This window comes from Suricata suricatta, chromosome 3 (genome assembly GCF_006229205.1).
Source record: "Suricata suricatta isolate VVHF042 chromosome 3, meerkat_22Aug2017_6uvM2_HiC, whole genome shotgun sequence".
Classification (NCBI taxonomy): domain Eukaryota; kingdom Metazoa; phylum Chordata; class Mammalia; order Carnivora; family Herpestidae; genus Suricata; species Suricata suricatta.
This window is the reverse complement of record NC_043702.1, coordinates 82918455-82942807: the sequence shown is the minus strand read 5'-3', so window position 1 is coordinate 82942807 and position 24353 is coordinate 82918455. Positions and strand designations below refer to the sequence as shown.

The 24353-nt window shown below is 38.9% G+C and overlaps 1 protein-coding gene and 1 pseudogene across 2 annotated transcripts in view; one reads left to right on the top strand and one right to left on the bottom strand.

Annotated features, from left to right (window-relative positions):
• GTDC1 (glycosyltransferase like domain containing 1) overlaps positions 1-24353 on the bottom strand; it is a 303609-nt gene that overhangs the window by 89297 nt on the left and 189959 nt on the right. The window lies entirely within an intron of this gene.
• Positions 15483-16214, top strand: LOC115287847 (annotated as a pseudogene).

Below are 24353 nucleotides of genomic sequence, written 5' to 3'. Positions count from 1 at the left end.
AAAGGTTCCCAAATGTGGATATGAAGTAATCTCTTTCATACACGAGGAAGTAGCTGTTTCACATGTACACTGACAGCAAGCAGCTTTGCTAGGCTATACCTTGTTGGCAGTAACTATTCTCACTACTCAGAGAATCCTGTGACTTCTATAGCATCGATAAAGCATTGAAGAAAAGTCTAAAAACTTATTCATGTGTTTTATCCCATGATTATTTTTGTTTGAGAAGCCATTATTTAGAAGTTAAAAGCAGGATAGGAAAAATGTGTTGATATTTTTAAAAAGGTCACTTTCTTCTTTCCAAACAAATATAAGAATTCCCCTTCGGAAGCGTTTCCAGTTGGAGACTCCTTTTTGAGCATGACATCATTGTTCCTGGTGCTATGGATTGAACGGTGTTCCCTCAAAATTCGTATGTTGAAGCCGTAACCCCTAATGTGACTGGAGATGGGGTCTTTGGGAGGTAAGAAGGGTTAAATGAAGTCATAAAGATTGGGCCCTAATATGGTAGGACTGTGGCCCTGAAAGAGGCAGAAGAGATCTCTGTGTGAGGACACAGCCAGAAGGCAGCTGTCTGCAAGCACGGAAGAGAGCCGCACTCAAAACCAACCAGACGGAGAGCCTGATCTCAGGTGTCCAGCCAGCAGAGTTGTGAGAAAGTACATGTCAGTTCTTTAAACCACCAAGTCCGTGGAATTTTGTTCCGGCAGCCTGAGCTGACCAACACAAACGGATACTGCTGTGGAAGGAGGGAGCAAGGGCCAACACTGTGATGTGTGAATTTCCTGAACAGAGTATCAGGAAACGAATGGAGCAGGAGCCGCTGTGTTTACGTTGACAGACAGTGACAAGAGAATACTGTCAAAGAAGACAGAGTTGACTATCAAACCTGACAAAAGAAAGAATCTGGAGAATCAAGAGGAGAAAATGTTTGTGAATTTTATTGTAAGGCACAAAATGTTACTTGTTGATTAAGAATAAGAAAAAAGAATAGAGAATTGAGTGTTAGGAAAGACATTTTTCCTAAAAACCTGTTTGGTTGTGAATAAAGTCACTTAATCTTTCTAAACCCGGGTTTTCTCATCTGAGAAATAAGAACACTGCCGGTGGGAGACTTCTCACAGAAGAATGAGGATCAACATATCCTATCAAATCTACTGATTTGATGCTATTGTCCCTACTCACGGGCAAAATGGCATACTGGGTCAGCAGGGCTCTAGGCACTTTGTCTGGTTTCAAATTCAGCTCTGCCGCCTACTAGCTGACCTGGGGAAAGAGTTTTTTCTTTAAGGATCAGTGATCTCATCTGTAAAATGGGGATGATATTAATGCTGCCTTGCAGAATAAGGTTTTCCATGTTGCTTGACACAGAGTAAGAGCTCAGTAAATATTATTTTTTTTATTAGCGATAATAATGGTGAAGATTATCATTATGTGGTTATTGTTACTAAAGAGATACTCAGTATTTAAAAAATTCTGGTCTCTGGCTCCACCACAATTTCATAGTTAAGCCTACTTTCTAAATAAGAATGATACCTTTTTAAAGATATATTTTTCTTGTTAACTCTTACCAGTAACACATTAGCTATTTACGTAAGACAAGCATTTTAATACGTTACCTTATTTTCATCTGTATACTAATCAAAGATTTGTATTCACGCCCAGAGGCACATGAATTACAAAAAGGCCCAATGTTATAAATCAAACAAATATATTACTCCCTTTCTATTATTTGTTTCCTTTGGAAGTTTTTCCCCACCTTTCACTTTTTCTTGTCTTCGCTTCTATTCTTTTCATTTTTCTGAGAGTTTCTATCTTTTCTCTTCCTAAAGCTGCATAAACCAAGAAAGTAAAACCAGGAAATTTAAAACATCAGTTTCCAGGTCTCTGAAGCATGAACAGATGGGCATCAAAAAATCTAGTCCTTTTTTTTCCCTCCCCTTTTTCATTTGCCTATCCACAACCTGAATCAATCAAAATCACCAGCAAATCTAACTTCCAGCACAACCCGCTTTCTTTTTCCTACTACCACATTAAATGCTACGGCACTAACCATTGATTCACTTCAAGTCTGGATTCTATTGCTGCTTAATGGTTGTGCCACCGAACCTGACTTTATTCTGAACGGGTATTATTGGAAGATACAGTTTTGTTACTATTACCTTTGAAATAAAGCCTTCGCGTATACAAAGTGAGTGTACAAACACTTCCACTTACTTCAGGTTTTCTCCAGTTTCCAGGATGGAAAGTTTGGGAAACAGGGGTAAAAATATAACAGATGGGTAAATTGCTAGGCTCTTGCTAGAATATGGCCAAGACTTGATGGTAAAGAAAGGTTCAGAGAAAAAAACCATTTAATCACCATTCTACAAAAGCTGGGAGTGCCCACTCGGTGCCGAGCAGAGGACCACGTTGTCCTCGTGGAACAGAAGATGAGACAGATGCTCTGATCAGGGAAGAGGAAGTGTTAGGATGAAGGGAACCCAGTCCTCGAGGCAGGGCTGGGGCCGAGGAAGGCTCGCTAGAGAAGGGGATCTTTCAGTTGAGGCCGTAGTGGTAACTTGAATTTAGCCAGTTGTGAGAGGTGGGCTGTGCTAAGAGTAGTAGCATGTGCAAAGGGCCTGGGGGGAAAACATAGTCCAGGTGTAAAAAGCAAAATATGGCCAGAGTGTTGACTGGGTGTGATAGGAATATAGGTGGGGGAGGGGAGGGTCAAAAATGAGGTTCAAGGTATAACCAGGTGAAGGCTTTACTGCCTTTAAAATATACAGGAAGCAGTTTTGGGCCATTTGAGAAGTTTACAGGCAGACTAGGGCTAAATAAACACTCTGCTGGGGAGTGAAGAATGAACTGGGGACAGCACGGCAGACCAAACACCAATTTTAAATCCCTCTTGCCTTTTGAATGGCCACTACAATAATGGTATAAGGATTTTTAAAAACAGCATTGACTTTCAGGGACGAAGAAGAAAACTGAGAAAGATGATGACAGAAAAGAAATGGCAACTAAATTTCAGAAAATGGAAAGCACAGGAATGAGTGGTGTTTGAGCAAAGAGAAGGCGGCAGAACATGTCTCTGCGTGCAGATGATTTTGCTTGTGCATCTGTTAGCCAAGAAGCAGCAGCTCATTTGCTGCAGAGAAACTCTAAAGGCTCAGGTATCAGACATGGCAGGTACCCTGGGCGGTGCAGGTGCGGAGCAGAGCTGAGAACAGAAGTGGTAGCAATCCTATATGAAGTGAGCACACACCCCTCCGATACGACAGCCTCCCCGAGCCCAGTGCAGCCAGGCATCTGCCTCTGGTCTTTCCTCTCTCCCCACCTCCCACCTTCTACCTCACCAGCAGAAAGGAGGCTTCCTCACGTGAGGGGCTTTAAAGCTAAAGGCAAGAGTCAGGGAAACTCAGAGGAAGTGTGGTCGCCCCTCTCCAGTGCCCTTCCCTGACCATTTGGTTCTCAGACAGCAAGGGATTCCCCATCCAAGCAACTGGAGGAGGCTTTCTCTGGAAACTAACTGGACTGTCCTGTCAGCCATGCCATGTGAGGATGCCACAAGCGAATCCCTTATTTGCTCATTTTATGGAAAAGGTAACTAGTCCATCGGCCCCTTCTCTGAAATTCTAAACATTTCTCAGGGTCTCACTCTCAAACCTGAATGGAGAGCCAGGGACTGGCTCTGAAAACTTTAAAAAAATCTTATCATATCCACAATGATAAAATAAGATTTTGCATTCATGGTGAGAAAAATAGAATAAGAGAGAACATCCAGGAACAGAAAAAAGTGCTTGAAAATAAAGATATCATAACTAAAAAATCAGAAGAATTGGAAGATAAAGTTGAGAAAATTTTACAGACAGCAGAAAAGCAAAAATGAAAAGAACAGAGTAGGAGAAGTGAAAGCAAAATCAGGTCCATCTAAGGTTCAATATTGGCGAATAGGAGTTGAAGAAAGGAGTTGGAGAAAATCATGGGGGAGAAAATCCAAGGAAAAATATAAGAAGATCCTCGTGCTGAAAGGAATGAGTGACCAGCATAAGCAAGGAACAAAAATCCAATCTAAGCAGGATTATGGAATTTCAGAACACCATGCCTGAAAAAGAAAATCTAACACCTTTTGGGAGAGCAAACAGGAAGTCACATGCAAGGGATCAGAAATAGACAAGAACCCAACTTCTCAATAGGAAGTTCAAAAAGTAGAAAACAATAGAACATTACCTCAAACATAAGAGGAAAATGATTTTCAATAAGAGCTCGAAACTCAGTTGAATATCAATCAAATATGAGACAGGATAAAGTCGTTTTCAGACATGCAAAATCCTAAGAAATCTTAGTTCCCATGTACCTACCTTACAGGTAGATATACTGCACTAGGATGAGAATGTAAACCAAAGAAGAGAGAAACATGGGATCCAGGAAATAGTTGGTTCAAGGGTCCAGAAAGCAACTAGAAGGAAAGGGTGGGGTGGGGGGGCAAAAGGGAGTTATCCAGGAAGGAGGCATTCAAGAACAAAAACAAAAATGATAGGGTTTTTTTGATGTGACTGACCATATCAAAATGATGACTTAGCAACAGCAACAAAGCCAAAGCAATAATTAGCCCCAGAAAAAAGGAAATGAGTTGTTCAAGGAAAAAAACCTAAAAACAGATTACAACAATGCTCAGCTGGGAACATATTTTACATAGCAATAATGTTATAAACACAGAATATTTAATCAGAAGTTGAAATATAGCCATATTGGAAGGATAGAGTGAGGGAAAGTATGTGTGTGCATGTGCGTTCACAGGTGCGCATGCACATACATACTCATATTGTAAGAGAGATAATTAAGTCATTTCTATTCGTAGGAAGACAATAGATAATATCTTTTTTAAAAATCAAGAAATAGCAAGGGAAGAAAATTTAAACATTTTGTCAGCGGTAGACTCGATGGGTGGGAGAGTTTTGGGGTGGGAAGGACTAGGGAAAGGGATTTTGCTTTGTTTTACAGACTTCTTTGTACTCTCTGACCTTTTAAAACTAAATATATGTATTATATTGAGAATTCATGACTTTAATAATCTCTGGAAATTTCTTTCCCAAATCTCTTTGAATATTGCTTTAACTCTTTCTCTAAGTTTTCCTTCTGGAAGTCCCATTAGACACATGCTGGATTCTTATCTTTTTTATTTTTTAATATCTAGCTTCTAGGTCACTAATTCTCTCTTCACACATGTCTAATACTTAACATATCCATGGAGTTCATTTTAATGAATATATAAAAATTCTACTTAGTCTTTTAAACAATATGCATTCATTTTTATAGTACCTTTTATTTCTCATGTTATAATTTTTATGCTAATTGTTTTAAAACCTTACTCATCTTTTCTTTAAGAAGTTTTAGTATTTGAAATTCTTAAGGGCCTAATCCCACAGTAGGCTGTTATAGCCAGTTTCTGACTTGCTAAACTATAAGAGATAATAGACAGGAAATATCCATAAAGAGGGTTTTGAGGAGATGACACATGTAGGTACCCATCACTATGCCTGGAAAAGCTACAGATTCATCAAAGGAAGGCAAAAGAGAGATTTGTATCTAAGTTTTGTCCTTCATTAAAATCTTACCAATTTTTGAAACTCTAAGACATTTCCTTAAACTCTTAGGCAATCAGCAGGTATTTATGGAATGCGCACTCAAACTGAAATCTCTGCTGTCATAAGAAAAACAAGTAGAAGAAAAACCAGACGTTTTGAACATGTGATTGAGTTTTCCTCTTCCAAACTTTTTACAGACATAGTATGTTGGTTGTTTCAAGATCACAACAATCCATTATTTTGAGGTTCAACATTATTTGCAGAAAAGTTTATGTATTTTGAGGGAGAAAGAGAAAGTATGTGGGCATGAGTGGTGAAAGGGCAGAGAGAGAGAGAGAGAGAGAGAGAGAGAGAATCCCAAGCAGACTCCATGCTGTCAATATAGAGCCCGACATGGGGCTCGACCCCACAAACTGTGAGATCATGATTTGAGTTGCAATCAAGAGTTGAACGCTTAACCAAGTGAGCTACCCAGTGCCCCTTTTTGCAGAAAGTTGTTTACTTTCCACCTTATAATAGCCTTTCTTTGAATAGTTGGTTCTTGAATCGGAGCAAATTTTTTTAGTAAAGGATATACACATTCACAGTTTATATCATTGTGAGTCATAAGCACAGAGAGATAAAAATATATTTTATTACTACATTGGATATGAGTGGAAATTATATATACTTTTAACTAAATATTAATAATGATAAATAGCCTGGAAAAGTAACTGTTTGATGGAGTTCTCATATAAAACAAACATAAAAATTCATGTAATCTTAAAAATGTACTTATTCCATAATTTAGCTGTCTTGATTGAGTCTGCATCTTGTTAGCATGGACTACGTTAAAATATTACATATACTACCTGAACTGTCAGTATGTGCCATAATGTATACACATCTAACATTTCAATAATATATGCTAGGGTATAACGAAGTTCTAAGGGTGTGAAAAGCCTGATTATTGTAAAATTGAATGTAAGTTTAGGAGTAGAGAGAGCAAACAGCCAGATGGGCTTGTAGCGATCTGCCGAAGGCCATTTAAAACCAATCCATGTGTAGTAGATGTATTCTGGTAGAGAATTATAGACAACAAACCGAGAGATACTCAAGTCTTACTATGATATTATCTTTGTTAAGCCAGAAATACATTTTGATTTTATAGAACTGGAGTTAAAACAAATCTCATTCTTTACTCCCTGTAGTAAATAAATGAGCAAAATCAACTCTACGGCCTCACGGGTTTACAGCCCACAGTAGATGTTCAATATGTACTTGCTGAATGAATGACTGCCTGGGTACAAGGAAGTAGAAAGGGTTATGCATACACTATGTTATGCCTTTCTGGGTCCTGATTGTTTTTGTATACTGATGCGTGGGTTGGGTGTTTGAGTATGCTTTATTTAGGTGGTTTGCATATGTGAAGTAGAAAGAGGTAAGGTTGGTTGAAGGGTAATTATTTCTTGATAGAAGAATATAAAAAGTATAAACAGCTCAGCTCTTGCTTAAGCAAACTCAGCTCTCCATTCCTGATCTACAATGCAAATAGTATACAAAATAAGGTTTCATTAAAGAGTGACTGTCACATCAACAGGAAAGAGAATGAAGACCTGCTATGCAGTATTAGATATATTGAATTTATTGTCACCATGATCAACAAAATACTGCTTGAAGGACTATACACTGTGACATAGAAATGGCTTTGCAATACAGAGCACTCCTCTGATATAATTTTTTCATTTTATTGTAATAGAGTTATACCTCTGCAAGAAATGAATATGAATTTATTGATGGTGTGGGTCAGGATTAAAGAGTGATAAACAAATGAGAAAAAACTCATTAGTGATGACGATGCATTTTGGAAAAAAAGAAACTTTTTATCATGTGATATGTTCATAACACAAAATAACTCTACATCATATGATGTAAAATGGAACTTTCCTACTCTCCTGGGATTTCAGCTGAGGCCCTAACCCTGAGGATTAGCACCTACAAAGGCTAAATAAAACACATCTCTGCAGGACTTGCTAAAGGTAGAAATATTGGCCCTGTGACTCTTACTCATCACTCTCACAGCCTAAATCTGAGGAGGAAATTCACAGGAGTAGATGGGCTCCATGGGAACCTCTTGTAGAGATTTGGGATGTTTGCCAGAAGGGCAGGCTGGCATCTCTTTCCCCAAACTGGATGACTACTACGCTGCTGAAACTCAAAACCCTGCCCTCTCCTCCTGCTCCTAGAAAAGAGCTCAGAGTGTTCTTGGGAGCACCTACTGTGTGCCCCCCTAAAATACAGGGCATAGATCCCAACGATAGCCTTGACTTCAAGATTCCGAAGGTAGGAGGCTAACTGAGGTTGTCCACTGGCAGGGCAAGGAGAAAGGGCAGCCGTGGAAGCAGCCTCCATTTCTGCCATTTGAAAGGGAAAGCACTCTTGATTCCCTCCTGCCCCCACCCCATGACCCTTGTGGAGGGGAGTTGTGCATGCACCATATTGAAAGGACTATGCTCAAGAAGGTTGAATTCAGGCAAGGAGGATACCCTTGGGGCAGGATCTGAGCAAAGGAAGCGATTAGAGGTCACTCAGAGAGGGTTTCATTCATGCTGGGGAGGATCTCTATGTGCAAGATCTTCCCAGGAGCACCTCAAAACAACGTACCTCAGCACCACACAAAAGAGCTGACATTTGCCTATTGCTGACAGAAGGCATTTGACACACATGAGAGACCCTCCAAGAGTTCCAGCTAGGTACAAGCCCTCCTCTCTTTTCCTCCAATCCTTTCTTCATCCAGAGCCTGCTGTAGGACCCTGAAGGGGAGAATAGGAGGGAAGAATGGAAGTGCATGTACTTGGTTTATTGAATACGTTGCCCTCGATGGATATAAGGGAACAGTTTCATTTTCCCCTTTTGCCACTGCCCTCAGACACATCTCAGATATCCTTTCTCTTCCTGTTTGTGACAACTTTGGCACTTTGAGTTTCTGGCTTGTGATTATTTTCTTCTGATACTGTTAGTATTTCTTTTTTGTTTCGTTCGTCCTCTCATGTTATAATCTAGAAATAGGAAAGGTCTTTTTAACCACGAGACTGAAGATAGAAACCATAAAAGTAAAGAATAGGTTCCTTTGTGTAAAAATAAAATGTTTTAATGTATCAAAAGCTTCATAAATATGAAGGGTAACATGCAAAAGTGAAAAGAATATTAGAAATCTACACAACAGATGAAGAGTTAATCAGCTAACTCTTAGCAATCAATGGGGCTAGCAGGCAATCCCAGGTTCAATAAAGTCAGCTACTAGCTGTATGATTCAGCTAATTCATTTCACATCTCTGAGCTTCAGTGTCCTCAGCCACAAAAGGAGGTTAAAACCATTACTGGCATCAGTGCATTGTGGGAGAACTGAATAAACTAACTTGTGTACAGCATTTAGAACAGTGTTCAGCAAAGAGTATGCACTCAAATGAACATCAGTTTTGTATCCTCATCACCATCATTAAATCTCCACGTGGCTAGTTATGGGTAGTAAAAATCAATTTATAAGCATTCTTCCTCTTTATTTTTGTCTGTATTGCCACAGTTTTTGATGATGAGCATGTGTGACTTTGGTCGGGAGAATCCGAGAACTATTTTAATTAAGAAAGAATATAAGAATAAAGGCATGTGTGAGCCTTGGCCAACTATAGAGTAGAGAAAGGCTGCTGGGTGTTTCTCACTCGGGCTAGAGTCAGTCATCCTATATAGTTTGTTATACAGAATGTCCCTCAATTACTGAGCAGGGAAAATGGTTCTCTTCCAACAGAGGCAAGAACCTTCTGGTCATTCACTGATGGAAGTAAATATCCGAACACGAATTATGTCTCCACCGATCAGTATATATACACAAAAGACATGCAAAAGACATCATAAAAGCCTTAGAAAACATTCACAGGAATAGAATCAAACATTTTGTATCACAGCTTTGTGCCATGTTGTCATGTCAGGGTTTACTTTTTTACCGTATCACTTCATTTACTCTAATGAACAATCACTCCTAGGACTCAGTTTCCTTTACTGGCATCGCCACTCATTCTGGGCACAATTTTATAAAAACAAGGCAAATGGAAATGTACTGATGTCATTGTCAGAGGAAGCAAAACCATATGAGGGGCCCTGGCTCTGGTGTTCATTTAGGTTAGAAGTGAGGGTAGGAAGTTCCGGGACGTATGTGTCACAGCACTGGAAATGGCTGTCCTCCACACACAAGGCCAATTTACAAGAGAAGAACAGAGAAGGTAGAAGGGGGTTCCAATTTTTAAACTATGTTACTAAGTACACATTTGCTCCTAAACTTTAAAGCATTGCTGAATCGCATTTGGACAGAGTTATAGCATTGCTTTAAACACACACACACACCCCGACACAAACACACACACCATGGAGGTAATCCAGTTACTCCTGCAATGCAGATGTGCACAAGAATGCTCCAAGTGATGAAGATAGGGCTTTAAAGTTAGCTAATTAGAAACATTTTTCCTTACAGGATCAACAGTGATACTAGCTTTGAGTTCTGATTGGCCAAATTTAAATTTAAATGTTAAGACGCACGAAACATCCTTTGGCCTTGTTCTCATATTGAACTGCCCTAGAGCAAGAGCCTTCAATCTTCAAACTTCTCTGGTTCAGATCTAACTTCTTAAAAACCAGAATTCTGCTCATCTGATATTATTAAACTGAACTTCTCATAAATAGCACTTATCCTTGCTTGGAAGGAAAAGAGAACAAAAGTTGTATAAGTGTACTATTTTAGAACATATATTGAAAAGGAGAAATCACTGTTATTAAAACAAAAACCACACTGCTCTTCCCAGATTATTGGCATGATCCTTTTTAAAAAGGCCATAGGACCACTGAGAGGGTAAGATACAATAGTTTATGGGGAACTGTTCAGCATCAGTGCTTGGCACAAGCAGTTGCTTAATAAACTTTCAGTTTTACAGAGGTAAAAGTGATTGTTAGAAAAGTGGGCCTAGAAGGGCACCTGGATAGCTAGGTCATTTGAGTGGCTGACTTCAGCCGAGGTCATGATCTCGCGCTCTGTGGGTCTGAGTCCGGAATAGAGCTCTATGCTGACAGCTTGGAGCCTGGAGCCTGCTTCAGATTCTCCTTCTCTCTCTGCTTCACCCTCATTCATGCTCCATCTCTCTTGCCCTCTCAAAAATAAATAAAAACATTAAAAAAACAGAAGTGAACCTAGAGAGCTATAATAAACATGTTTTATTTTTTAAAAATATAATGCTTATTTATTTTTGAGAGAGACAGAGCACGAGTGGGGGAGGGGCAGAGAGGGAGGAAGACACAGAATCCAAAGTAGGCTTCATGTTCTGAGCTGTCAGCACAGAGCTGGACGTGGGGCTCAAACCCACAACCATGAGATCATGACCTGAGCTGAAGTCGGACACTTAACCAACTGAGCCACCCCAGGCACCCCAACATGTACCTAATTTTTAAGTTCAAATTTTATTTTCACAAGACTTAATAAATATCAAACTCCCAATCTACATGTTATATGTGGGGGGGCATTTTTGTCACTGGATATTTTAAAGTCACGGTCATATGAAGCTCTCAAAGGTCAAATGAGGCTACTTCCCCATTGGCCTCATATTCCTTGACCCAAGGCCACAACCACAGAGAATACAAGGTCACTCCCAGTCTCCTGGGAACATGTTGACAAGACCATTCATCCACAGATTAGCAGAACAACCCAACTTCAGTAGTTTATTAAAGAATAGACCAATTTAGGTCATCTTCAACAATTATATGTTACTCTTCTGTTGGAAAACAGTATATTTGAAAGAGATATCCTTAAAGGAGATATACTTGATCATTTCTTCCTGCGAGGATTAAAGTTGCTGCTGGCATTAATGGCAAAGGAGTTTATGTGCAAAACTTTGGAACTCCCATCTTGCTTTATTTGTACTTTGTTCCAACCTCCAAAGAGGTTGATAACAATCCAATTAAATTTTGTCCTCACTGAAGTGCCACATATGTCCTAGAAACAGAACTGGGAGGGAAGAGAGGGTGTTGTGAGTAAAAATTCTTCATTAGAAGGGGAAACATTGCAAGGCACCTTTAGAAGCCAATTGCCTTGGACTCAAACTTCAGGGTTATCAACTAACAGGTAAGTAGCCCTGGGCCAACAAGATAACCTAGTTGAGTCGTTGGTTTTTCACTTATTAAATGGGAACAACTTCTTAGAGTTATTTTAGGGATTAGCTGAAATGGTATATGTATGACTGATGTATAACAGAGACTATTCATCAATAAATCCACTTCACACTGAGGCCATTTGCTCTAGAAAGAAAACACACCTGCTTAGACTAGATAAACTGGTTGCTGATGTTTTGAGCACGATTATTAGAGAGGTTCTCCTAAAAATGTTCCAGAGCTAGTTGATAAATTCAGATATTATATTTATTTTTATTTCTGCTCTAAATAGCTACTTTTGAATCCCTTGCCTTGCATGGGTGATTATCAGTGGTATTACTGGTTAAAAAATTCCCAGACACTAAAGGAGTGAGAATGGAAAACTATGATGGAACTACAACCTGCCATCCCTTGTCATTACCTTCTTTCTACTATTTCGGATTAGTGCAGTTGCAAAAGGCACTCAGAGAAAACCACGAATAGAGGCAAGAAAACTGAGAAATAGATTTCAAGCATGGTGTTAAGTGCAGAGATTTGGGAATGGGCCAATAAAAAACATGATAGCAAAGCTCAGAGAAAGTGGTAATGAACAGGAAAGAATCCCATACCTAGATTATAATATCAAAATCTTCATCCAAAAATATTTTCCCCTTGGGGCACCTGGGTGTCTGAGTTGGTTAAGCGTCTGACTTCAGCTCAGGTCATGATCTCATGGTCCGTGGGTTCAAGTCCCACATCAAACTCTGTGCTGACGGTCCAGAGCCTGCTTCAGATTCTGTGTCTCCCTCTTCCTTTGCTCCTCCCCTACTCATTTTCTGTCTCTCTCCATCTCTCAAAAATGAACAAACATTAACAAAAAATTAAAAAAAACTGTTTTCCCCTCTTCAACTTCCTCTTAGTCAAAACATTATCTAGTTGTACCTTGTACTCAAGTTTGAATAGTTTTAACAGATAGGCAGATATTAAGTGCCTGTTGTGTTATTGCTCACGTTTAACTGAAGGCTATTCTTGCCATACCTCATAGACAGTAAAAGAAAACTGTTGGATACATTGTCTCTTTGACACAATTCAAAGTCATTGTCACGACTCTTCATTTTTCTCTAACTGTATAAGGTCACACCGGTAAACTACAAAAGCAACTCAGTGTTATTGTGGGATAACATTATGATTTTATTGAAGAATGCTTTGTGTAAAAATAGTAATGCATTCATTTGTTTTTCAAAACCAGTTAGAGTTATGGGAATGAATTGGTAGATAAAGCTGCCTAGAGTAGACTTTGTACTATGTTCATAGAGATAGTGTCTTCACAACAATAAAATCTACCCATAATGCCTTTTTAAAGAACTTTTCTACAACTACTAAAACTTGATGGAACAGTTCCTTGTAAGTTTAAATCAGGAGAGAGTCTAAATAATATTCAAGACATAAATCATGTGTCACACATCTCCTAATCACCAATTATTAACCTGGAGACTCTGAATGGGCTCCAGGGAGTCCTTGAGCCCCTTGAAATTATATCGGAAACTGTGTTTGTGTGTGTGTGTGTGTGTGGTTCTTACTTGCATTTTTCTAAAGACTAGGGCCCATTCAGTTCACCTGACTTTGAAAGGGATTATAATACCCTCATGAGGTTGAGAATTTCTTCATTTCTAAATATATTTTATATGATTGCTCTTTGTTAGGCACTAGACTAAGCACAGGGGTTCATTGAAGATGCTGTGTTTGACCTCTACATTTTAGAGTCTAGCAATTGTTGTGAATATGGGCATGGAAGTGGAGGAAGGGTGGAATCAGTTGTCTTACTATCCTGCTAATTATCTTTCTCTCCTAATTCAACCCCATCCCATCTTATATTCTTCCCCAGATCTCACACTCTTCTTGGGACAAATTCTCCTTCAGAGAATCCATACTGAATTCCACCACCACACCTTCACTAATGTTGTTCGATCAAGCTGAGATGTCCTCTCTAGTCTTATGTCGAAAGTTCAAGACTTACTTTCCTCAAGATGCTCTCTCTGAGACTCCAGAAGGTTGATCCTTCATGTAATTTCATTTTTCCTTCTTTAAAACTTTTTTAATGTTTATTTATTTTTGAGAGAGAGAAACAGCAGGGGAGGGGCAGAGAGAGAGAGAGAGGGAGACACAGAATCTGAAGCAGGCTCAAAACTCTGAGCTGTCAGCACAGAACTAATGTGGGGCTCATACTCACAGACTGTGAGATCATGACCTGAGCCGAAGTTGTATATTTAACCAACAGAGGCACCCAGGCACCCCACTTCATTTTTCCTTCTGGACTAAAAGTAAGGTCTAGAAAGTAGGAGTTACATCTTACAGATAATATTTTTCTCTGTGTCCCTGCCTCGGTTGAGTCTACTCTAAATGGTAGTTTGTTTCCTGCTCGAGAAATTGAATAGACTTAAGGATATCTCTCTGACCTAGATTTTAACAGAAGCATAAAACGATCTTCTTAGAAGGGGATCCGAAAGAAAAAGATATTAAGAAAGTAGACGAAAACAAATGACAAGAGAAGAGTCAGCAAAAGAATACGTGCCAAGAGAGACAGAAGAAAATGTGCCATTGGAAGGACACCAAAGGTACTGTGCTCTCCATGGAGGGTGATTGCAGATACACCACAAAGCTCTAGGAGTATTCTCAGACCTTAGGAGGTAGGCACAATGCTGTTACTAATTGCAGGCAGAAGAGAATCCTCATGGAACTTGCTCATGTCTGTGAACAAAGCTGTAGCCAAGCTAGGAGGAGCGTTGTCTTCCTACAGCATGAATCTTAGTAGGAGATGAAGCCTGCCAAGATTCATGAAATGTACCCACTTCTGTTCATTCCAGTGGGAATGAATGCTACTGCCAGACAAAGTTCATAATGCTGTGGGTCTTAACCGGGGTGCACATCAGAAGTTTTAAAATACTGAGGAAGTTTTAAAATACTAATGATGTCTAGGACCCATCTCTGGCAATTCTGACTCAATTGATTTGGGGGAGGCCCCTGGGCACTGGTATTTGTTTATATCAGGTGATTCTAATGTGCCACCAGAATGAAGAACTGCTCTAACTGCCATCTAGGAAGACAGTTCAAGGACTTGGGGAGAAGGGTATAGCTGGGAGGATGGGGGTGGGTGTTTATAAACATCAGTGATGTTTATCTCTTTTTTGAAAGGAAGGTTATAACTGTAGAAGCAAAAATAGGATATAAGAAGGAAACAGCTGGCTACATGGAGAGTGCTAAAGTTGGTTTTATAGACAACAAAGGAAAGAATACATTAGAAAAAGTATTCTTGAATGAAACTAGGAAAGAATATCCCTATTTGCTAGTATCTCCTTGAAGCTAAATTTTGGAGGAGGGAGAGGGAGAAAAATCCCTCAGACACAATTGTAAAACATGAAACCATGGGGGATAAAACAAAGGAGCAAGTGGTAAAAATGCCTGGCAAGTTTCAGGGAAAACAAATGAAAAATAAAGGGAAACCAACTAGGATGAAAACTTTGAGCCTAAGAGGTCCATAAACAATGCACAAAGTTGAACGCTAAGAGGTTGATTTAACTTGGAATTTTTATTTCTAAGGTATTGCAAGGCTACAGGGGAGGGGAAGCAGGTAGTGAGTAAGAATGTAAGTATTGACTTTCTGCCACCCAAGGAAGGCCATGCAGGTGGCAAGCACTGCTTTTACTTTCCTGTCCCATGCCCACTCCACTTCTCCTGGGATGACAGGCCCCGCCCTCCGCCCTGGTCATGGCCATGTTCCTGGTCTAGCCTGAAGCCCAAGTCAAGGTGGATGTGTCCCATGAAAAACTGTGTATCAAGACAAAGAGCCTGCTGGGTGCTACCTCCCTCAAAAGACTTCTGAGTTGGATGAATTTTTAAAGGAGCCAGCTTTCAATGAAGCCAACCTGAGCAATCAGAAGGCCTGGTTGGACATCCAAGTATTTTGTCCAGTGAAGGAGAAAGAGGAGAGGTGGAAGAAACAGCAGAAGAAAGAAGACAAAGATGAAAACAAGAAAGGGGAAGATGAAGATAAAGGTCCTCCTTGTGGTCCAATGAACAGCAATGAGTTCCTGGTCCTCCATCAGTGGTTAAAGCCTGAGATCAAGGATGCCATTGAGCCACTCAACCTGGTCACCACCTGCAGGTACCTGAGATCTAGGATGGGAACAGTTCTGGACTGGCTGTCTAGGAGAAAGTGTTTGAATTGATGACCACTCTTCACACCAAGCTAGAAGGCTTCCACACTCAAATCCCCAAGTATTTCTCTGAGCAGGGCGATGTTGTGACCAAAGCAGCCAAGCAGCCCCATGTAGGTGACTATCAGTAGCAGGTGTGTAAACCAGATGAGGCAGAGTACTGGAACATCCAGTTAATGGTCATGAAATCTGCCATGCTTATGCCATGTTATAGGATATCATCCTGAAGAATTCTGAGAAGCTCAAGAAGCCCAGGGAAGAAACAAAAGGAATGATCTATTGAGACCCTCCTCTGATTCTGTAATGAACCAACAGAGACCTTCCTCTCACTTACATAGGACTCCAGACTTTCCCCCACCTTCAGCCTTTTGAGGTTACTCCCTTCCCTTGTCTCTTGGGCATAATACATAGTCTTCAAAAAATATGCAAGTATTGAAGTATCACTTATTATGGTATAGCCTTGGGGCAAGTTACTTACTTTCCCTAAGCATCAGTTTCTTCCTAGATAAAATGAAATAATTTTATCTATATTCTAAGAATTACTATTAGTATATTTTCTATCAAATAAAGTTACAGATGTTAGTAACCTAGTATGGAATGTGGCACATAGTCATCCCTCAATACTAGCTTTTTAGTATCAGTGCTATTATTTAGAATAAACCCTGGCCAAAAAAAAAAAAAAAAAAAAAAAAAACTTCATCCAAAAGAAAAAGATTAGCTCAAAGTAGAGTGCTATGGACATTACAAAGTTCATAATACCTGTCTTGTAAATTATGAAACCCAAGCATGAAAATACTTTGGAGAAAAGAGAAAAAAATGGTGGTGACATATACAGATATTTCTTCTGTGAGGTGCACTGCAGACTGCTGAGCCAGGTAGAGGACACGGTTTGGGAACAGAGACAACAAAGCAGGGACAGAAGTAACATAAATTAGTAATGGGAGACTTCAACCAGGAGGACACCATCCGGAAGGCTTGCTCGGCAAAAACACAATACTGGATAAATTCTTGACTTACTTTTACTAAGAAGGCAGCTGAAGCAAGTAGGGAAACCACTTTTCTGGACTTAAAACAGACAATTTCAGATGGAGAGGTGAGTAGGGGATGTGAAAATGATTCGGAACTTGGAAGAAAGTGGCCACTTAGCATCATGAAGCTGTTAGCAACAGAGGAAAAATATGGAGAGGAAACAGAATTCGCTATATGCTTAGGTTAGAGATACATTTCAAAAACCTGAGAACAGATAGGTATCGTGCCGTGGAAAAGACGGTGCAGGAAGTGTGGCATGAGTGCAACCGTGTGGATGCAGAGCAGAACTGAGGAGAGCACGTGTTCGGACACCAGGGTTCTTACACGGTCCAGGAGTCCGCTTGTTTTCTGCTGCGTGGTCTCTGTTCAAGACGGTAGTATTAGGGTTGATGGATATAGTGAGGAAATCTCACTTTGGATCTTTCCAAGGTAAAATGTATGAACAACCAGACTGTCCCCTTGGATACATGGAGAAGTAAGATACCCACCAATGAAAGATTCTAGGATTATTGATTAAATCTCTCCCTGAGTTAGAATAGAGGCCTGGACATAGCAATGCAAGTCCAGCTTCCAGGCTTTGGATTACATCGCCCCAGCAAGGGCGGGCGTTTCATCCAGGTGCACGCACACCCCTCCACAGCCCTTGCCCGCTGTGTGCCTAGGTGCCAGCCTCTGAGCCCCGGGGATGATTTCGCCCTGCTCACTTTTGTAGCGAGGCCCCTGGCACTGAGTTAACCATTTGTTTTCAGTTGCAATTTAGCGTGTTTAGTGGCCCGTCTTAGGTCATACTTTGCTGTTAACATTGCACGACAATGAGAGGTGGTGGATGTTGGATGCCACTCTACCTTCAGTCCCATCTCCTGGCCATTTCCTCGGAAAATTCGACTTGGAAATGGAAAAATGTCCTATTAGTTTAATTGAAGTTGCTGACGGTCCTCATTCCACCCTACTGAAAGAACACGGCTTCATTTTGAAGGGGAGTTCAATTAAAGTCCGTGTTGTTCTCTGGTTTCCTCTTTTTCCTTTAAATTGCCTGCTGTTGGAGCCACTGTTTTGTTCTGTGTCATTTTTGTTTGTAGGGGAGGGGGTTGGAAATGACCATTTCAGTGACAGCCTGAAACAAATTCCCTTTTCTTGAGGTTCGTCTCTCAAGTACTTTCCCAATGTTCACTGACAAGGAAATTTATTTATTCTGATGTATAGCTTGGCCATAGCCTCTAGTCATCCGTAATAATAGATAACACTGCAACCCTTAACAGAATTGGTTGTTAAGCTCTAATATAACAAAAATATTCTATACTTAAGAGCACACATGAAATAGTTTTCATTTCCTTATTCAAAGATTATACACCCTAAAAAAGCATTACATTTTAATCTCTGTTACAATTTAAACTTATGTAAAGGCTATAGTTATTTTATAATAAGAAACAATCACCAGTGAGTATCTATACGTCAAATGCAAAGAACATAATGGTTATCAATTCACAGGGGAACTTAATTTAAGTTAACACTTGACAGATGTTTAGAACCTTTGAGGCACATATCTGTCAAGTTTCAAAGAGGCCAATAATAATGGTGTAAGAAAAGTTTAACTATTTTCTTCATCACAAGTTTTGAGAAAAGTATCGGCTTATAATCTGGGTAGAAATGTTCCTTAAAAATTAGATCAATTTAGTTAAAGTATTTATACTCTGAAAATTCAGGTCCTTTTCCAACCATTCCAGAAAGTTTGATGTAGTTTTGCTAAGTGAAGCTGCCAAGACATGGGTATTTGAAAGCACAAGAGACACCTTGAATCACCTGGCCTTTCCTTATTTTGCTGTATCTTTGTATTAAACGAATACCAGGATTCCAGAGCATGTAATTTCCCGGTTAGTGGAAATCCCTCTAATCAGGATATTTAGAATCGCTGTCTCCTTTAGCTGGACTCCTTTTGCATTGTATACAACACAGAGGGAAATGCTATCATAACACTTCAATAGTTAAGTGACTTTATGAGAAAAACAGTTCCAAATGTTTCCTAAAACCCTCCAAACCGCACCAAAGAACATTATCGTAATATTATGTTTCCCCATTGCCTCCATTATTTAAACTTGCCTCTCTTGAAATGATACTTGGATGAGAAACTTAGGTTTATGTAATGTATAAATCGTTTCAAAAGGAAAAGCTTTGGCTGCATAATTATTATATATGTAGACATGCCAGATAATTTAATGTTTTCAATAGCTTTTTTTTTTTATTAATTGACAAAAGAGTATACTTAATGCTTTAGGGAGAACTTATTTTTGTGTCTCTAACCTAAGCTCTCCAAAGAGGCAATGTGTAATTCTGTTAAATTTAGTACTGAACACAAACAACAATACCATAAATAGTTACGTATTCCATCTAAAAGATATTTATTTTTTGGTACAGTACATATCACCCACATATACTGTATATCACTTATCAAAGTAGTATAACAACACAGTTTAGTGAGTGAGTTCAGCATCAAAAAGAACCTTAATGGCAGGTGAAGACCAGACGCAGCCCTACCAGGCTCCCTCTGTATCTGGAAGCTGCCCATGTGAAGTACTGACAGGCTTTTGGAGGTGTGGGAGGGAGAGGGGTGGGGGCAATTACAAGTAGTATGTTCAATAAATAGTCTGGAAGTACAAACGGCCCAAATGCCCACCAATCAATAAATGAACACACAAATGGGAGGATATACATACTATGGGATATTATTCAGCCATAAAAAGGAATGAAGTGCTGATACATGTTGGAAGATGGATGAACTTGGAAAACATTCTGCTAAAGGAAAGTAGCCAGACACGAAATCACATGTTGCACAATTTCAATTAGGTGACTAGATAATTCCATAAGGACAGAGCATAGATTGGTGGTTGTCAAGGTTGGGGAGAGAGAAATAGGAGAGAAAGTGCTTAATGGGTGAGGGGTTTTACTTTGGTGATGAAAATGTTTTGGAAGTAGATAGAAGTGGTGGTTCTATTCTATTTTAATGTTCTATTGCACATTTGTGAATGACCTAAATGCCAATGAATTGTTCATTTTAAAGTGGTTATATTTTATGTTATTTGAATTTTATCTCAACATATTTTTGCAAAATATTAAATGGAAAATATTTACTGTCTACCAATGAGAAGCTGTCGCTCCTTCAGAGTGGAGTGGAACAAAAGTCACATGGACACACTCTGTGTGCAGGTGTCCCCTCACCCCTCACTGGAGGCTGGCGGTCTCCAGGCCTGGGGCAGGGGGGTGCACCCAAAGCTGAGGGATCACACCAGCCAGAGGAGACGCTTGGGGCTGCAGGGGGCACAGCGGCAGGAAACAAACAAACAAATACCCTAGCGCCACTCGGTTCTGTTTTAAACCTCCAAGAACAACCTTTCTGAAATTTTACATACAGTATTCCACAGACACGTGTTTCAGATAACCGTCTCAAAAGGTAACATAACACTCATCGGTGACTAAGACAAATAATTTTCTACTTATGATCAAACTCTTCGAGACATATGTAGTGCATTCCGGCAAAAAGAGAAAAGGATTCTGGATTTTTGGCCATTTGATAAAATGCAGGTAGAAATCTCAGAATAACTCAATGGTTCCGTTCTCATTAAAAATCTTCCTCTAACACAAACTTCAATCGGTGGATGATCTTAGGGGAAAAGATATGCTGCTGTTTCCATTTCAGAAAGAGTATGGACTTGAAATAAGAAGTACTTAGCTTAGATCTCAACTCTACCACTTACTGTGTGACTTCAGTAAAAAAAAAAAAAATCAGTTTCTCTGAGCCTCAGTTACTTTATTATAAGAATTTTGATAATACCTCCATGTGTGAATTAAATTACAATGACTATGCCTGACACATGGCAAGTGCTCAAGAACTGTTTTTTCTTAACCTCAGCGGCTTCTTTCCTCAGTAAGAAATATCTTTTCATAATCATTCATTCTTGTGAACATCATATTAACTCTATAACCTGGGATGCTTATCCTGTGATAAGAGTTTTTCCACCATTGAGACATTTCACAGCATTTGATATATACATAAAAACTGGGGAGTGGAGAAGGACATAATCAGATAGCAAACAGTCTGAAGAATGTCCTTAAAAGATTTTGTGCAGGGGTAACTGCAGAGTCTAAGAGTTACACCCCATAGTTATGATGACTTAGCTATGACTTAGCTGTCGTGACACAGGGACACAGCAACATACCCCATCCCAGGCAGACAGAGACCACGCAATTAAGTAGGTATTAGTTCTACAAAAGTTTTGCTTCTCCAGTAGTTTAAAAACAGGAATGTAACTGTCTTTAAACCTGTAGAACAGTTAAAAACATGAGAGACAGTGTTGTTTCCTTTTAAGCGATTTAGCCATTATTGGTACTTTCACAAAAATAAGAAGTGACTACAGAGTATCCAACATTGTGTGCAATGGAACACTCAGAAATAATTCAGAGAATACTGTTCATGCTCTCTGAGGAACTTCTGATGTGGGGGGAAGGTAATAACAACAAAAGCAATGAGATTTGAAAAATACAGATGTTCATAAAGATTTAAAAAATAATTCCATTTTTTTCCTGTGGCCTTACCATCCAGTTTTAAACTGATACCATATATAGGATAATATATACAAGTACATGCATGTATTTGTGTTTATGCGTATATATACATATATATGATACTATGTGTGGATTTTAAATTTTAATAGAAATTAAATTTAAATTAAGTTAAAAATTAAACATAAGGAATGGTGTGTGGATTTTACATTAATTTTTAAGAGTATGAAGGAGCTTAAGATGGAGAGAAAGATGTTGTGTGATAGTAAACACACATGTAAAAAAATTGTTTTCACTTACTTTCTGTGAAAAATCATCTTACTCCCTGGCACTTATGTAACTTCTGACTTTGGTGACTACAAAATTAAGTTTTATATAGCTACAGAATTAAGATTGGAGAGGAACCAGAGAAATTGTTTAATTTTAACCTCACATTTTTAAGGTAGAGAGCCAAAGGTCTAAAAAGCACCTTTTCCCAAAGCGTGTTGTGGAAAATACTAGTTCCTCAGGATTTTAGCAAATGCTCTATTAATTTAAAAAAAAAGTGGTTAAATATTAAGTTTTAAAATATTAGATTAAATAAATATTAGATTGAATCAAGTTAGACAGTTTTATTTACTTCAGGGATTCTCCGACTGGAATATGAATGTGCTTTGTGAATATTTATAGGGAGATAGAGCGTGTGGAGTTGTCCCCTGTACCTCCCTTCTTTTTTTTAAAGAAAGGCTCATTTCATGGATATATAGGTAGAGAACACATTTTAGGGAACACTACTCTAAGAAACTTAAATCAAAGATAAAACGAAGAGAGTTTTGACTCTCTCGAGGGATGAGAACCATGTCTTCAGGCTTCTGGGCTAAGGAGCTTTCTGCTATTATCACTCTGATACCCCCTGAAAGAGTGGAAACAAGTCTGAGGTTTCCTTCAAAATCAACAAATTTGGCAAGCTTTATTCTGAGGTACGTTCTTTATTCTGTTCCTTAATGGAAAATAAAAATGTATTTTCTGAGAAAGTCAAATATGCTATTTGCTTATCGTTGTGGGGAATAATGCCACCATGTCTTCGATGTCATCTCATGTAGCTGCAATCTTGGCCTGACTTGTGTCTGGTTCACTCCTGTTTGCAAGTGGAGGTTTACAGGGACTAGAAAGGCACAGGAGCAACAGTGAGTGCTGTAATACCCATTTCTAAGACGCTGACCAGCACTGGCCTTGACTTTCTTAAACTTTTTTTCAATTGACATGGTTTCTTTTTAAATTTGACCCAGTAGGCTGAAGTCTTGGAAATTCGTACTTTGGAAACCATTTGATGAAATGTCATTGCTGCTACATAGTTCTGGAAAACGATGGCTGACTTGCTGAGAACCTGGTCTCCTTTAAGAAATATATGCCATTCAGAGTGATAAAAATAGGGGCTATGTATTCTTGATTTCTAATAGCAAAGACTTATCCGAGAAATATGTTCCCTTTGTTTCCATGGACTTCTTTTTTTTCTTTAAATATTCCACAAAAGAAGGAAATAAAAGTTGACTTTTGGAATACTTTTAAGTTATTCTTAAAGTTCAAAGAAAATGTTCCGTACTCAGTTTCAACTTTACATGCCTGTGTGTGCAAATATGCATGCATATGAAAATGGCAGGGATGATAACTTTTAGAATACATAAATCCTCATGGTTATTGTTGTAAAGAAACTGTGCCCTCATGATTGTTCTATTTCATTATCTCTTGTTTCTGCAAGAGTTAACTTGCATTTGACATCGTTCACTTATTTCAAGTGACTTATGCCACTTTCTAAAAGAAGGAAAAATATTAAAAAAAATTTTTTTTCCTGTTTGTCCTACTTGGAGGTCTAGGACTCTAACTTGTTTTTTAAAGACACTCTCTTTTCATTGGCTGTATACACTAAAAGTATCTATGCCAGTGAGCTATATATGTCACTAAGACCCTAAAAGTTCATGGCCGTAAAGATAAGAGGATCTTGCAGTAAGGTGTCAGAAAATCCAATAACTGGAATGAAAGAAAAGAAACAGAAAGAAAGATGGGATGGAGCAAAATAAGAGTTTATGAGGCAAGAAGCTTAAGTAGGTGAACGTCTAGAATCTCAGGGGTGGGGGACTGAAAAGAAAGACTTCAAAGGAAGGACTCAGTTATCAGATGACGGATGAACTCAAACCCAAATACTGACACACCTGTCAGTGGCTCAAAGCTCCTTACCCATCACAGAAAATGCAGGGCATGACTCTTAGTGAGGCAGATTTATTATTATTTTTCATTTCACTGAAAGAAATACACTGACATAACTGATCTCTTCCAAAATGTACTCCAATTAGGTTGATATCACTGAAAATAAAGGAGTACATTTTTGGTATTCAGAGGTGGTCATATATGGTTTTCTTCCACTCAATCATTCATTTATTTATGTTCATCTTAAAGGAAGATTGTGCCAGATCCTCTCATTGCCCTTGGAAATGTCACAGACCATTATAACAAATATGCTCAAAATTACTAAATTTTTAACTCTTGACCAGAAGTCGGAGTTGAAAAGAGACTAACCGATGTCTAAGTTGAATAGTATCTTAGGTCATAATAAGTAATAAAGCTGGTTTGCTTGGGTGGTTCTTAAATTATCAGTGGAGGACACTTCCCAAAATATTCTAAGAAATAATATCAGCACTGAAATAACTGTAGGTTTGTGAGAGCCCAGTTTGAAGAGTAACACTCATCTGAATGAATAATTCAAGAGAAAAACATTCTGTAAATATCTGCCATATACAAATAGTACAATACACTCTACAAAGGAAACTGTATAAAGCATGACCCTGGCTGTTAGAACATTTAT